A 15,051-nucleotide genomic window follows, 5' to 3' on the forward strand; every position below is an offset into this window, starting at 1 on the left:
AAATAAATGGTGAGATATTCCAAAGCTTAAATCAAGTCAGTGAAATAACAAGAAAATTCATATAATTAAATATATAAAAGTTCAAATTACCGCGTTGTACTAGATCTTGACCTGTAGTCGAAGAATGTAAGGTAGTGTCTGTAATGTGACATCTAAAGTTGATATATTTATTTTTTTCTAACTAACTGTTAATTGTTTATACTATGCTTCAATTTTAGTTTTTTTATTCTCAATCAAACTTTTATTTTGATGTTGATGTTGATGTTTTAGTTTTCAATTGCATGTTGTAATAGTGGTTGATTTTGTTTGATTTTTTTTTCGATTTATTTAGTTCATGTACAAAATACTATGATACTGGTGTGTTTCTGTCTATGAAAGATTCTATGAAATAATCCAACTATCTTACGTCTGACTCTTTACTTGCTAGAAAGTGAAATACTAGTAGTAATATATATGCTAGAACTTTATGTCCCTCTGTGGTAGAGTTCGCATATTAAAATAAAGAGCTTATTTATTTCCCTGTACAAGTATTTTTAAATTAACACAACTGATTGTATATTCTTAGCTTGGTAGATATTCACCTTACCAAATTGTCAAAGTTGAGGTCTGAAAGAGTGCTTCCTGTTTACTAAGGAGTATACATGCAGTGGGTTTTTTTTTCATTTTCAGCGATTACGTATTTATGTATATCTCTGTTCTGGGTGTTCTTGTGTCAAGTAATGTTGTCATTTTAACAGTATTTTTATCAGTGCTATATAAACGGGATGTTTGTCAATGCATAAAACCAGGTTCAACCAACCATTTTTTTTCTTAAAATGTCCTGTTCCAAGTCAGGAATATGGCAGTTTTCATCAAATAGTTCGTTTCTATGTATGCCGGCGTTTGTTTTTGTTGCAGTTCAATGTGTCTGTTGTTCCGTTTTCTTTCCTCTTATAGTTGATGTGGTTCTCTCAGTTTTGGTTTAGGACCAGGATTTGTTTCAGTTATGTCGATTTATGACTATTGAACATAGGTATACTACTATTGCCTTTACTTGTAGCAGTTCAATGTTTCTGTTGTTCCGTTTTGTTTCCTCTTATAGTTGATGTGATTCCCTCAGTTTTGGTGTGTGACCAGAATTTGTTTCAGTTATATCGATTTATGACTACTGTAAATCAACTAATTTTCGCGAGCGATTTATTTTCGCGACTTTCGCGAGTAGAAAAATGACGCAAATATAAATCGTCGCGAATATGTAAAAATTGGACCTTTCCTTATTAAACTACATCATGTAAATATGAAAATCGCGAAATTAAATGACCGCGAAGTGGACTAGATAGGCTAAAACGCAAAATAAAGTATCCACGAAAATAAGTTGGTTTACAGTATTGTACTACTATTGTCTTTATTCTACATCTTTGGTTTCCAAATATTCGGATTTGAGTAATCCTGGCTATGGTTCATCAAGAAAAGAGCCTCGGCGCATACAATTTGAAATGTTTGTTTACTTTTTTTTTACAGAACTAGGTCTATAGCACTGCTGGTAAATTATCAATTCCCTAGGATATTAATAGATTAGTGGTGGTCATGACATTTGTACTGACATAATTTATAACAAACTTTTTTTAATAGTCTTTTTATGAATTTATAAATTATAAATAAACTAAGGTTTCAACTCCCTCATCCAAAGTAAACCTGAGAGGATTTGATTTAAAATGTTGGTCTTTTTTGGTCATATAGCTCTTAAGTGTTTCGATTTTTCTACATCGTTGACCTTGAAGGCTCCTGATGAAGGTATATCTAAAAGAACGCATCGAACGCATGAAATTTATGAAGTGTCACTTTAATTTTTTAGGTCCTTTTTTATGTGATCAGCTTGATATGTTTTGATTTTCAAATATTTTTGTCGCGAGCATTACTGAATAATTATTAAATGCCGCAATTTGCATCTGTGGAAGTAAAATTTGCATCATTAATGACATTACTATAACAATGTCAGTACCTGAGCTAGTGGACTGATAGTTAACGAGGCACCACAAGATTAATATCTAGAAATTAGTAGCAGGCATACAAAGTATACTATTTGATTGCAGTTTACAATAATAAAGTTTTTATACTGCTTCTAAAATAAGGAATATATCTCCCTTAAGCAAAGCTCTCATCCTTGTTTTGATTTGACTATACTTGAGATACTGTAAGTTTTGATTAGCTCTTGCACGTTTTATAAGGTTTGAAATTTCAAATATTTCAGTCTCGAGCTTCGCTGAAGAGACTTAAAAAGAGAGGCGAAAGATACCTTAGTAATTGTCAAAATGTGTGACAGATGCAGTAAACATTTACCTTTGATCTTATCACTACCATTCGGTCGATTCCCCTGCTGGTGGACTGTAAGGCTCAGAGGACATCACCAATCCAGGAACCAGTATTTCTATAATGGTATGAAAATACAATTTTATTTAGCTTGAATTTGCTGTGATGAAATTTAAGAAACCGTTTCAAATTAAGTAACATATTTTCAGAACTATGCAAAGTTTTGATTTCTTTGTTTTTTCATTTGATCAGCTAATCAAAGATTGTATATTGTATATAGGTCGATACATGAACCTTTTATAGTGGACTGTTAGCTCTCGAGAGCATAACCAACACATAAACATGTATATCGGTACTGACACGAACGTGCGGATATTGTTTGATTCAAATTAGAAGTTTTGATAATAGTTTTACATAACCTTGACGTCATCAATTATTTTGCAACAGATGCGCCGTTTGACAATAAATTTCTTTTTTTGTATGCTAATTGCTAAGATATTTGCAAGTCCAAAACTATATGCCATCACTCAAGTGCGGATCAAACTAAAAAATGACAAGAAGTAAGACTAAACCCAGACAAGCAGTCAGAGTTATTCATGCCAATTTTAAAGTAATGGCTACCGAACTAGTGGTATCAACAGGGCTACGATTCCAATAGCAGAAATAATTGGTAGTTATTACATTAATAGTACAAATACTACTGCTTCAGAGTGAAGCACGATAATCAGTCGAAGAAATAGTAAAGTTAATAACATTATGAAATGCCATAATTTGACACATACATGTACTTATGACATTTCTGAATAGTTGTTCATTGAACAATTTACTTGCAATATTATTGGATTTCATTATTCATAAAATTTTTATAATCCATAAGATTAGAAGTACATTTTCATTCTTTTGTTTTCTATTGTTCTTTTTGTTTTTTATTTTGTTATCGTCAAGTTTCCCGCCGATCTATAATGTGTATTGATGAGTGGCTAATGAGAGATAACTCATTTCGGTTTGATAACATGTTTTGGGTAAATTTCTAAGAAAATTCGATTTCGTGAACATTAATCTAAGGTTGATCTTGTGAATATTTTTATATGGCTATATTGCCTTGCATGTCATTATATTAAGCTTACTATTATAAATATACAAAAGTATTATCTTACAATGAAAATATAGTACACGACGATGTGATTACTCACTAAAAATTACAACATACTAGAAATTGATTTAGAAGCTTTTCGTATGGGATTTTTTAATATGCCGTACAACAACTTTCTGTAAATCTATAGTTTTATTTCTAACAGTTTTCCAATCAACTTGAAATTATAATTGTATTGTATAAACTTCCATAAAAATGTAAGAAATAATTTTATCGTTCCAATTGTCTTCTAGATGTATATATTTGATTTGGAATTAAACACTGTTGTATGCGTAAATAATATTAAAATTAACTATTAAATAAATATCGTACATCAGGTGCGATTTTTTTTTTGATTTACCTTCATCGGAAGCGTTCGAACTGAAACAAATAGAAATTACAGAAAAAAACTCATAAAAAATGTCTGTAAATGAAATAGGTTACAGCACTTTTATTCATATTTCAACGGCATTGAGTGCGATTGAGGGAAATGAAATATCAGGATGTCAGATATTACATTTAAATCTATATAATACATTTACAAACAAAAGAGGCTATAGAAACCAACCAATTAGCAAACTTATTGTATGAAATTTAATATTTTCTACATAAGAAAATGTCTGTACCAAGTCAGGAATATGACAGTTGTTATCCATTCGTTTGATATGTTTGAACTTTTGATTTTGCCATTTGATTGGGGACTTTCCTTTTTGAATTTTCCTTGGAGTTCAGTATTTTTGTGATTTTCCTTTATTACTTATAAATATAGATACTTATCAGACGTCGAGGTCATTTTAATGGACAGCTTAAACAAGTAATCACGAGGTTCGTGTGCATATATTTTATGATTTTTAGTCCTCTTGCTGTTGTGGATTTACTTTCTACGACCGACATATTCCAAACTTTATTCAACCAAACAGACATGCACTGCTCGTCTTCTTGTAGGAGAAATGAGTATCATCTTGTCAGTTGTTGTATGTGTAGTATGTACAAAACGCGAGAAAAACTGTATTTATTGAAAGTTTCGTACAATGACATTTTGGAATATCCTGAAATAAAAAAAAAACAAATGTTTTGAATGTTCATTACCAGATAAAACACTTATCCAGATATATAACGAGATTCCCAGTTAACCTATGTAATTTTACTGGAATCGTTCAAATGGATTTTTCTTACAATAAGATAAAAAGAATTGACAATATGTTTTGCATCACAAGCATAGACACTCTGAAAATGCGTAATAACAAAATAGAATATTTGAGGAGCGATACCTTTATCGGAATGAAGGTTTTACGCAATATTGACCTTTCATACAATCGTTTGAGGTACATAGAACCAGGATTGTTTTTAAACATGGCTGCAAGTCTTCTAAATTTTGATGTGTCTAATAATCTATTGACTACAGTAGATATCACCAATATTTTGTGGGAAAATCAACCAGCGTTCTGCGAAACCGATTTTTCCTTCAATAAGATAACAAGTATAAGCAGTCAACTAGATTGGACATGTAAAACGAATACATAATTTTGTGATGGAGGATTTGTGAATTTATCTAACAATAATTTGTCACATTTTGTGAAATTTTCTAAAATAGGATTTAGAAATTTCTTTTTTTTTAGGAAAACTACTATCGTATGGATTTGATTTACGAGAAAACAATTGGATATGTGACTACCAGATGTATTTTTTAGCATCAAAATCGTCTATTCTTTTAGATAAGATGCATAGAACCTATTTTGAAGCAACTTGTCATTCTCCTCAATAATTGAAAAACGTGCTTTTAATTGACATTATTAAACACCAATCTCTAGATTGTTTAATCTGTAATCTAACAATTGCTGACAGATGTCCTCCAAAATGTCGTTGTTTTTATCAGCCTAATAGATCAAGAACTGTAGTGAATTGTTCCGTAACGGGACGTAGAAGATTACCATCTGCGTTGCCATTGCGAACTGATCTTGAAATAGTCTTTTCAAGTAATAGAATATTGAGTATACTAAACAAAAATCATGAAATAAACATTACTAGTAATGGAAGTATACCATATTATTATAGTAAATACATACGAAAATTGGATTTATCAAACAATAACATCGAAATAATACCGGACGATCTAATTGTTAAATTAAGAAATGTAAGTATGATTAATTTGTCAAAAAACAAAATAACGAAAATTCCACGTATTTTGCAAATTTTAAACCCTTGTCAGATATACATAGGTGAAGTCATTATTCACTGTAAATGCAAAGAAATTTGGCTCAAAAATTGGCTGCCATCATTTCATAGCAAATGTTTCAATAATACGCGAGTATATTGCAAGTACAATTATGATATCATGAACTTGGATGTAGACTTTACAATGACTATATCTTATGTTTGAACATTTCACTTGCTGTGGCAGTGTTTATTGTAACTGTATCATCGCTTTTTATATATACCCTCCGTTTTGAACTTTTCATGATGACACGAAAATTTCTAAAGTACTACAAAGGGAAAGTAGTTCCATCAGACGCATATGCATGTGATATCTACATATCTTGCAATGAAAATGATGTTTATTTGCGACATTGGCTGACGTCATCATTTGTTCCTTTTCTTCAAGAAGAAAAACTCCGTGTGTTTTTACCTTATCGAGATTGTCAAATAGGGCGACTACGTGCGGAGGAAACAATTGATATAATGTCGACGAGTCTGAATTTCGTAATTTTGCTGTCCGAGGATTATGAATGTTCAACAGAAATGTGGATTAGAAAAGAATGGAAATATGCATGGTACAATTATAGATATGATATCAATCGAGAAATTATCGTTATAAATTATGACATGATGGAGTATCAAGATGTGGCACACAAGTATTTGAAAGCATTTTTAAAAATGCATAGTCTTATAAATTTCTCAAAAAAAGGATAAACTAATAAAAGCAGAAGTGTACTCAAGACTCCAACATGATCATGATGCCGTATTCGGAAAGAAATGCTGTAACGGACCACGTGCAACAAGGCGTGATAGTAATCTAGACACTGACATTGAGATGAACAATCTTAATATCAAACATGACAATAAATCGAAAGATTCTTTAAAACTACAGTTATAAATTCAGTTTAAAAAATCATGTCTACAGCAATAAAATATGAAAAAAATAAGTAATAACAACTTGTTCAACATATAATAAACACTAACATAGATCTAAGCATTATAATGCGCTGACTTGATATCTTATTAAGATTTAGTTTTAAAATGAATTCAAGAGACAATCTACGTTGAAGAAAACTAGGAATTTGTGTCATTAGGAAACATTTGACTTTCAAATTAGTCTTATGAATCGTTCTAATGTATAAGTACATGTAAATTTTATACACCTTTGATAATTCTTAACGTTAGGAGTTGTTTGGAGATCGACTGAAAGATTAACACTTGTTTAATATGTAATAGTTTAAGCATAACAGGATGTGCATTTGTAAACATATTTTTCAGAAGAAACGAATTGGTTAATTTGCTTTAAAGAGACATACATATCTAAATGATAAATTTTAATACAATTAAAAATCAGCAATTGACCATGATATTTAGGTTCATCCGTTATTATAGTTACATAGTATTATTGTATTCTTGAAGAATAATTATCCATTTGATCTAGTATTCATAAGCACATTGTGTCTAGTGATGGTGTAGTAGTTTTATATGCATCTTCCGTTTTGAGGTTTTCAAAGACAAAAAAATATACCAAATACTTAATAAATTATACAAAAAAATAACCCTTTTATTAAATCATTTGCATGTTATGTCTACATATCTTGTAAAGAAGATGTCGGATGAAAAAGACTCATCAGTGACGCTCTAATAATAAAAAAGGCCAAATAAAGTAAATTCAGGGTCAAAAATTTCTAAAAGAATTGATAAATAATTTTTAAATTTTGTTTTGTTTCTGTACGAGGCCTAGATTACGATAGTTTGGTAGGTCAAGCACACGCAAAATATAAACTTGGGTTCAGAAAGGATATACGTGTATTCATGGCACAATCAAAGAAAGGAAGTCATAAATTATATTACGATGAGTACAGAGGTATTTGAGTACTCTTTTAAAATTCAAAATTTAATTGATTTAAAAAAGGTATCAACGCATAAAAGGTTTGTGTATTTAAGTATTTTACGTGTTGAAGGTTCAGATTTTGCAAAAATAAGATACTTAATGACAAAATTGCAACATTGAAACATACAGTTGTTAGACTCGGGGCGTGTTTCAAATATTGTATCATTGAATACCAAAGTAAGGAGATGTGGTATGATTGCCATCGAGACAACTATCCAACAAATTTCAAAAGAAATGGATGTAAGCAATTATAGGCAACCGTGCGGCCTTCAACAATGAGAAAACCCATACCGCGTGGTCGGCTATAAAAGACCACAATGCTACATGTTGACATCTAGTTGTTTCGTTTTTGTGTTTACATCTGTATAATGGACGACTATCTCACAACTCCTTTTGTTCACAGACATCGGAAGTCTATATGCATGTTTTGAATGATCAGTTGTACTGAATTAAACATAAGTTTCGGTGTATCATTTTCAATTCATTTACGTTTGATGTCCTTTTTCGCCAAATTCGACACTATTGTTGATAAATCATATTTGACAGACTTGGTAATTGGCTTTCACATCGCCTCGTTTTTGTAAGATATCAAATGTCATTTAAAGAATAACATTTTAATATCATATTAACAAAAACACCAAACAACTTTTACTTCCCAATTGTGAACTTTCCATTTCTATGTAGCAACATTCCAGCAGCGCCTGCATACGTAGTATATATCTCCCAATTGATAAGATATTCCCGGGCTTGTATTTCCTATCATGATTTCTTTGATAGAGGGTTGCTGCTCACAAGGAAGCTATCAAACCAAGAGTTCCAAATGGTGAAGTTGAAATCATCCCTTTGTTAATTTTACAGACGCCATCACGAGATGGTTGATTGTTATGGAATATCCGTCTCACAGATGATATCGGATATGTTCCTTATGTCGTAACTACAATCCCGTTCTATTTCACGAATGTGACCTACCGAATAAGACTATTTTCCGGGTGTGTAATAAGATGAGCAACACGATGGGTGCCACATGTGGAGCAGGATCTGCTTACCCTTCCGGAGCACATGAGATCACCCCCAGTTTTTGGTGGGGTTAGTGTAGCTTAGTCTTCAGTTTTCTATGTTGTGTCTTGTGTACTGTTGTTTGTCTGTTTGTCTTTTTCTTTTTTGGCCATGGCGTTGTCAGTATATTTTCGATCTATGAGTTTGAATGTCCCTCTGGTATCTTTCGCCCCTCTTTTACAGCGAACTGAATACATCCTTTTTATGTCAATTACGTTAACCACCGTTTTTGTTAATAAACCAATCAGAATGTAAGTTCTTTCCTTTTTTATTATTTGATTATGCATATAAAATTCAACTGAAATGACAGCAGGTGCATTCTTTTATGGGTTTTATCTTTATAATTGAAATGGCAGCATTTATATGAGCAAGAACTAAATATTCAAAATTGAATAGCTATGCTTTTGATAGGGTTGTTTTGTTATTTGTAATGAGTTAAGCCCTTTTTAACTGTTTATATTTTGGTGTCATTTTGTACTGTTACACCCCTGTCCCAGGTTAGAGGAGGATTTTTTTTTATATTTTCGACTTAATTATTGAGTCTATCACGCCTGTAACTCTCGGTAATTACATATTTTAGAAATATCAAGACAGCTTTAACATACTATTCTTCAGATTTTATAGTACACAAAAAACGAAAATGTTATGAAAAATAGGTGAGGAAAATTCATGTTATGTTTTTTTGTCTGAGAAAAGTGAAAATAACAGACAATGACAGATAAAATGTCGATAACGATTTTCAAAAAAAATATCATGTTTTATGTAAATACGAAGATATGATGAAAAAAGTTTAACTTCATTGGAAAATATTCATACAAAACGCATATGTTTTCTAATATACACGCAATAGGATACGTCAAGAGGGATAGAGTTACCAACACAAAATAGACATTTTGTTTGTCATTGGAAGCTGAAATCATATTTTGTCGTATATCTTATTTGAAATTTTCAAATTCCCTTCAATTCATTAGAGATTCATAATGACAGTAATAAGTGATTTCTTTGATATTGTACATCTGTTTAATAATTTGATCAAAGTGCTTTACATTTTGATTAACACACATAAAATTGGGAATGGAAATGGGGAATATATCAAAGAGACAACAACCCGACCAAAGAGCAGACAACAGCCGAAGGCCACCAATGGGTCTTCAACGCAGCGAAAAAATCCCGCACCCGGAGATGGTCCTCAGCTGGCCCCTAAATAAAATTGTGTTCTAGTTCAGTGAACATGGACGCCACACTAAACTCCAAAACGTATAAATGAACTAAAATTAAAAAGCATACAAGACTAACAAAGGCCAGAGGCTCCTGACTTGGGACAGGCGCAAAAATGCGGCGGGGGTAAACATGTTTTGTGAGATCTCAACCCTCCCCTTTATCTCTAGCCAATGTAGAAAAAAGAAACACATAGCAATACGAACAGTAAAACTCAGTTTAAAAGAAGTCCGAGTCCGATGTCAGAATAGGTAACAAAAGAAACTAAGCAAAATGACAATGATACAGAAATGAACAAAGGACTACTAGCAGTTACTGACATGCCAGCTCCAAACTTCAATTTAACTTGCTTGCTTGCTTGCTTGTTAAAAAATGGTCTCGATGTTTACAAAACGCAAAACAGCTTGGTTTACATATTCATTATATTAACTATGCTATTTTAATGAATCATACAATTCCCTTGTTTGAAAAAACGAAATTGAACCCTATGTTTTGTTTATATAAAGGCCCTTCTTGCTGTGATGCTTATAAACAAAGAAGGGTTATAATTAATCGAAAGGCAAATAATTCCTTGCTATTTATAATTTCTAAACATATTGAACAGTTCACCATACCACATTTACACCAAACATACTACTCATCCAAACAGTAGAGGTCAACATGTTGAAAAAAAGTTCTTAAAAAACCCCACGAAAAATCACGAAAAAAACAATCATGTCTACAAAACACGTTATAAAAAACTAAAGACTGAACAACAAGATTTCCCCTTCTCCCAATGCAGGGCGCGATTAACCGGTAGTTAAGTTGGTGTGTAAAGACCTTACCTACAGTACACTATAAATGCTCGTTCTCATGATACGATAAATTGAAGTTTTCCTGGAGCAGTATAAGGCTTGGCCTTGAGCCTTCCTGCTGAAGAGTTGCTTTTAATTATCCAATGCTACTTAAATAAATTTGGCGTTTATAATAACTTCAGATGAAGAAGATAAGCATCTTCTTAATCTCGACGAATTGACAATATTTGAAACCGTTAATTGTTTCATCTTCTCCATGTTCTCCAGTGTATCAGAAAATTTTGCAGAGTGTATAAATTTGAGATGATTAAGACTGTTACTCGTACAACCCAGTATACATTATTTTCATTCACATGATTTGCATTTCACAAATTTTGAGTCGGCATTTCGTTTAGAGTATGACGAAGCCTTTGAAGACGGAGTTGAATTACGTGTAGGTCTACGCAATTTTAAATCAGAAATGGAAAAATGAGGTAAATCTTAAAATGTAATCAGCTTACAGCTGTTCAAAATATATTTATGCTAATTATGTTTACTTAAAATCATGCCCCTAGCTGATAGACAAGTTGTGTTTGTGGTAATTAATTTTGTAGAATTGGAATGTTTGCAAGGTTAACAATAGCAATCAATATATTTGACAATTGATCAGTCAAACAAGTAACCATAAATAGTTCAATATTTAGAAAATGACACATTTTTACAAATGAAGTTCATACGTATAATTGATTTATCATTTAATCAAATCAATTTAATGGACCCTGGATTTCTCTTGAACATGAATGGAAGTTTATTTTATCTGCGCTTAGCCTTCAACAATATGTCAACTCTGGATATCACTAATGCATTGGCATCTAAACAGCAGTTTTTTTGTCTGGTAGATTACTCCCACAATGCAATAAAATCAATAACAAATGAACTATCATGGAAATTTAGGACCAATACATCCCTTGGAAATGGAGGAATGGTGGATGCGTCAAATAATTTACTTACATCGTTTTTTAATGCCAAAATATTGCGTTTCCTCGGCTTTGAAAACCCTCTATATATCGGAAGATTGTTTTCTTATGGATTTGACTTTAGAGATAATAATTGGAATTGTGATTGTAATATTTATCCATTTGCAATTGCAGCAGAACACCTTGCGTCTACAATGACACGAGATTACTTCGACGTTAAATGTTTTAACCCGAATAGTTTAAAGGATATATCAATATTTACAATCATCAAAAACGCCGATATAATGGTTTAATTTGTAATTTGTCTTTAGCAGAAAAATATCCACCTAAATGCCGCTGTATATATCAACCAGCTATTAGAAATAGGACTGTGATTGAGTGTTCTTCGTCGAATCTTACAACGTTTCCAAGCGTACTCCCTGATTACAAAGTGTTAGAGGTTAATTGATTAAATAACTACTTACAAATTCTAAAAATTCATTTCAGACATGACGATTACTATGACCATATACGTTAATAAATGTTTCAAACAACAAAATTCATGTATTACCACACTCACATTTGTTTTGTTTAAGGAAAGCGGAAATAGATTTAAGTACAACTATTTGTAAGAACCAGGCAGGGGGTGATTCATGTATGTTTCGGAACTTCTTTATTTTTTTATATAATAGACAGCTAAGGTGGAAATGATGATTGCAGGCTAAATTTTTAAATTTTGTTGAACGGTTGCAATGGAAACATGCATCCATTTATTCGAGAATTTATGATGAAATCATACATGAAAAATTGAAAAATCCATGCTATTTTGGTTGCAAAAAATTTCTGAATATGAGAATTGCAAAAAAAAAAAAAAATTTACAACATTATTTAACATTATTTGAATTATATATTTTAATGTATAGGTTTTGAAATTTTGTTTCCAATAAATCGAAAATACTATTTTAAAAAGTGGCAAAAATCTGTTTTTCACATTTTTTGAAAATGGCTGAAATGTTACATTTTAAATCAAATAAAATTAAAAATGGGCAGATGATTTTCTTTTAAAACATGATTGCAACTTAAAGTTCAAATAATGAATTATTGAAAATTGTAAAAAAAACATCTGGGTTTTTTTCGCAATTTTTGTTACCATGGGAACCAAAATTGGCAATTTTCTTAAAAATGACAAAATCAGAAAATGTGTTTATTATTAAGATTGTGCATATTTGTTATATTAATGCAATTTAACACACAATAAAACCTATAATTTGTTGGAAAATATTTTTAAAAAATTTAGAATTACTTAAAATGGTAAAATGACCATAGCAACACATAAAAAGCCTTAGCAACCGACCTCAAATTGCTGAAATAATTCACAATCAGCATCTAACACATGAAAATCAATGTATTGAATACATATGATAAATGAAGTTTGAAGTCTATACTCAGCACTTCAGTGTTTCATTCTGCTTTTGGTAACCATGGAAACAAAATAAGGTTCAAATTTGATACAAACGGATATGGTATAATGTCTTTTATTCAGCACTGTAAATGTACTTCTTTCAACGAAAATCAACATGCAATTATATTTCTTTATATTTACAACTTGTATCTCTTGATTCCATGAAAGGGTTATCTTAAAATCAATCAGGTTCTACCTTGTAACCATGTATAAAGTCTATGTAAACATCATCAAATTACAACAAGGCATGCATAGTTACTGGAAATTAAGAAATTATTGTGATTTTTTTTGTCCAACTGGAAGGTGTCATCTGACCTTGACCTCTTTTTCATGGTTCAGTGGTTAGTTAAGTTTTAGTTTTTGTTTTTTTTTTCGCATACTATATGTAATAGGTAAACTTTATTTGGTGTATGGAAATATTTTATGATGAACATGCATGTCTGTCTGGCAAATATCATTGACCTTGACTTCAATTTCATGGCTCATTGGCCAATGTAGTTTTCATGGTTAAATTTGTTTCTTAGATACTGAAAAAAATATGTCTATATTTAATGCATAGGTTGGTTGTAAGGTGTAAATGTCTGTCAGGCATGGATCATCTGACCTTGAAGGCTTAAACTCATTTTTATGGTTCATTGTTCCATTTAACTTTTCCTGTTTAAGTTTGTTTCTAAGAAACCATAGGCAATAGGTCAACTATATTTTGTGTATGGAATTATTGTAAGGTGTAACTGACTTTGACCTTCTTTTCTTGGATCATGTTAAGAATATATTTACAATACTTATTTGTGTGATACTAGTATTACAGCTTTTATATTTAGGACTATCAAGACAAAATTAATGGTCAGTAAAGCAGACGAGACATTTCAGCGTGTGCACTCTTGTTCTTATCATCTCAAAAATTAAAATTGAAAATGAAAGAATTGCAATGATTAAATGCATGCAATAATTTCTGAATTTACAGTATCATCCAGAAACAACTTTTTCAGTGAAAGATCCATTTTTAGATCTATATTTTGATTTTACTGTTGACCAGCAGAACTAAAAATCATTCTGTTCTTCCTAGTCATCTTTCAATTTTTATTTTCAATCATTCAAGGTAACATTATTACCAATCCGAAATTTTAGGATTCTTCCACCTAATAACAATTGTAATAATGTATGTATACTGAATGGCAACAGTGCACCTGTCATATATTCCTTTCTTCCATTCCAGAATATTACCATTGTGTGAAACACAAGGGTGTCTGACTAGAAGCAAGTCATGCTTACTTTCTGGAGCACCTGATGTTGCCTAATTTTAACTATGACAAATTTGAAGTCAATGACTTACTGAATATGTAAGGGCTTTTAATACAATGGATACTATAAATCTACTATATACCAAATATCATTGATTTGACATCATTAGTTTCAATACACTAACCATATAAATTTTAACCATGTCAATAAACCATGAATGACTAAATGTTTAGGCAATTCTTTTTTAAAACATAAAATAAACATAGAATATATAAGATGTACCTTATCAAATGACATATGGCAATAATTTATAATTAAAAATGTGCCATAAGCAAGATTTGATTTGCAGCAGGTCAAGTTTACGAGCTTATTCCATCTACGCCAGTGACTTACAACCTTACGACTTTTCATGGTGCGCCAGAGGGGTGCATCCTGTTCTGCAAATTATTTTTTGTTTCCATATAAATGAATTTGTTTCACCAAAAGTTAAAAGATACCAAAATAATTTTCATAGAGTTTTAGAATTTTCCTATATCATCTGTCATTTGAAAAGAAATAATTTTATTTTAAAAAATATTGCTTCATATTATAAATGAACAGTCAAATCTGATTTCTAGAATAACAATTAAAAAATTCATCTTCATTAAAACAGTGCTGCAAGGAACATATTTATCTGCATAATTTCTAAATACTGAGCACAATTTCTTAAATAAGGGTGGTAACAAATAAATTCTAATATGACACATTTTAGAGTTTGTCAATTATATATAGAAATTACCAAAATGAAATTACTATAAGTCTTTAAACTTAGAAATTGTTTCAAATACTGACCA

The sequence above is a fragment of the Mytilus californianus genome, unplaced genomic scaffold, assembly GCF_021869535.1.
Source record: "Mytilus californianus isolate M0D057914Y unplaced genomic scaffold, xbMytCali1.0.p SCAF_8, whole genome shotgun sequence".
Classification (NCBI taxonomy): domain Eukaryota; kingdom Metazoa; phylum Mollusca; class Bivalvia; order Mytilida; family Mytilidae; genus Mytilus; species Mytilus californianus.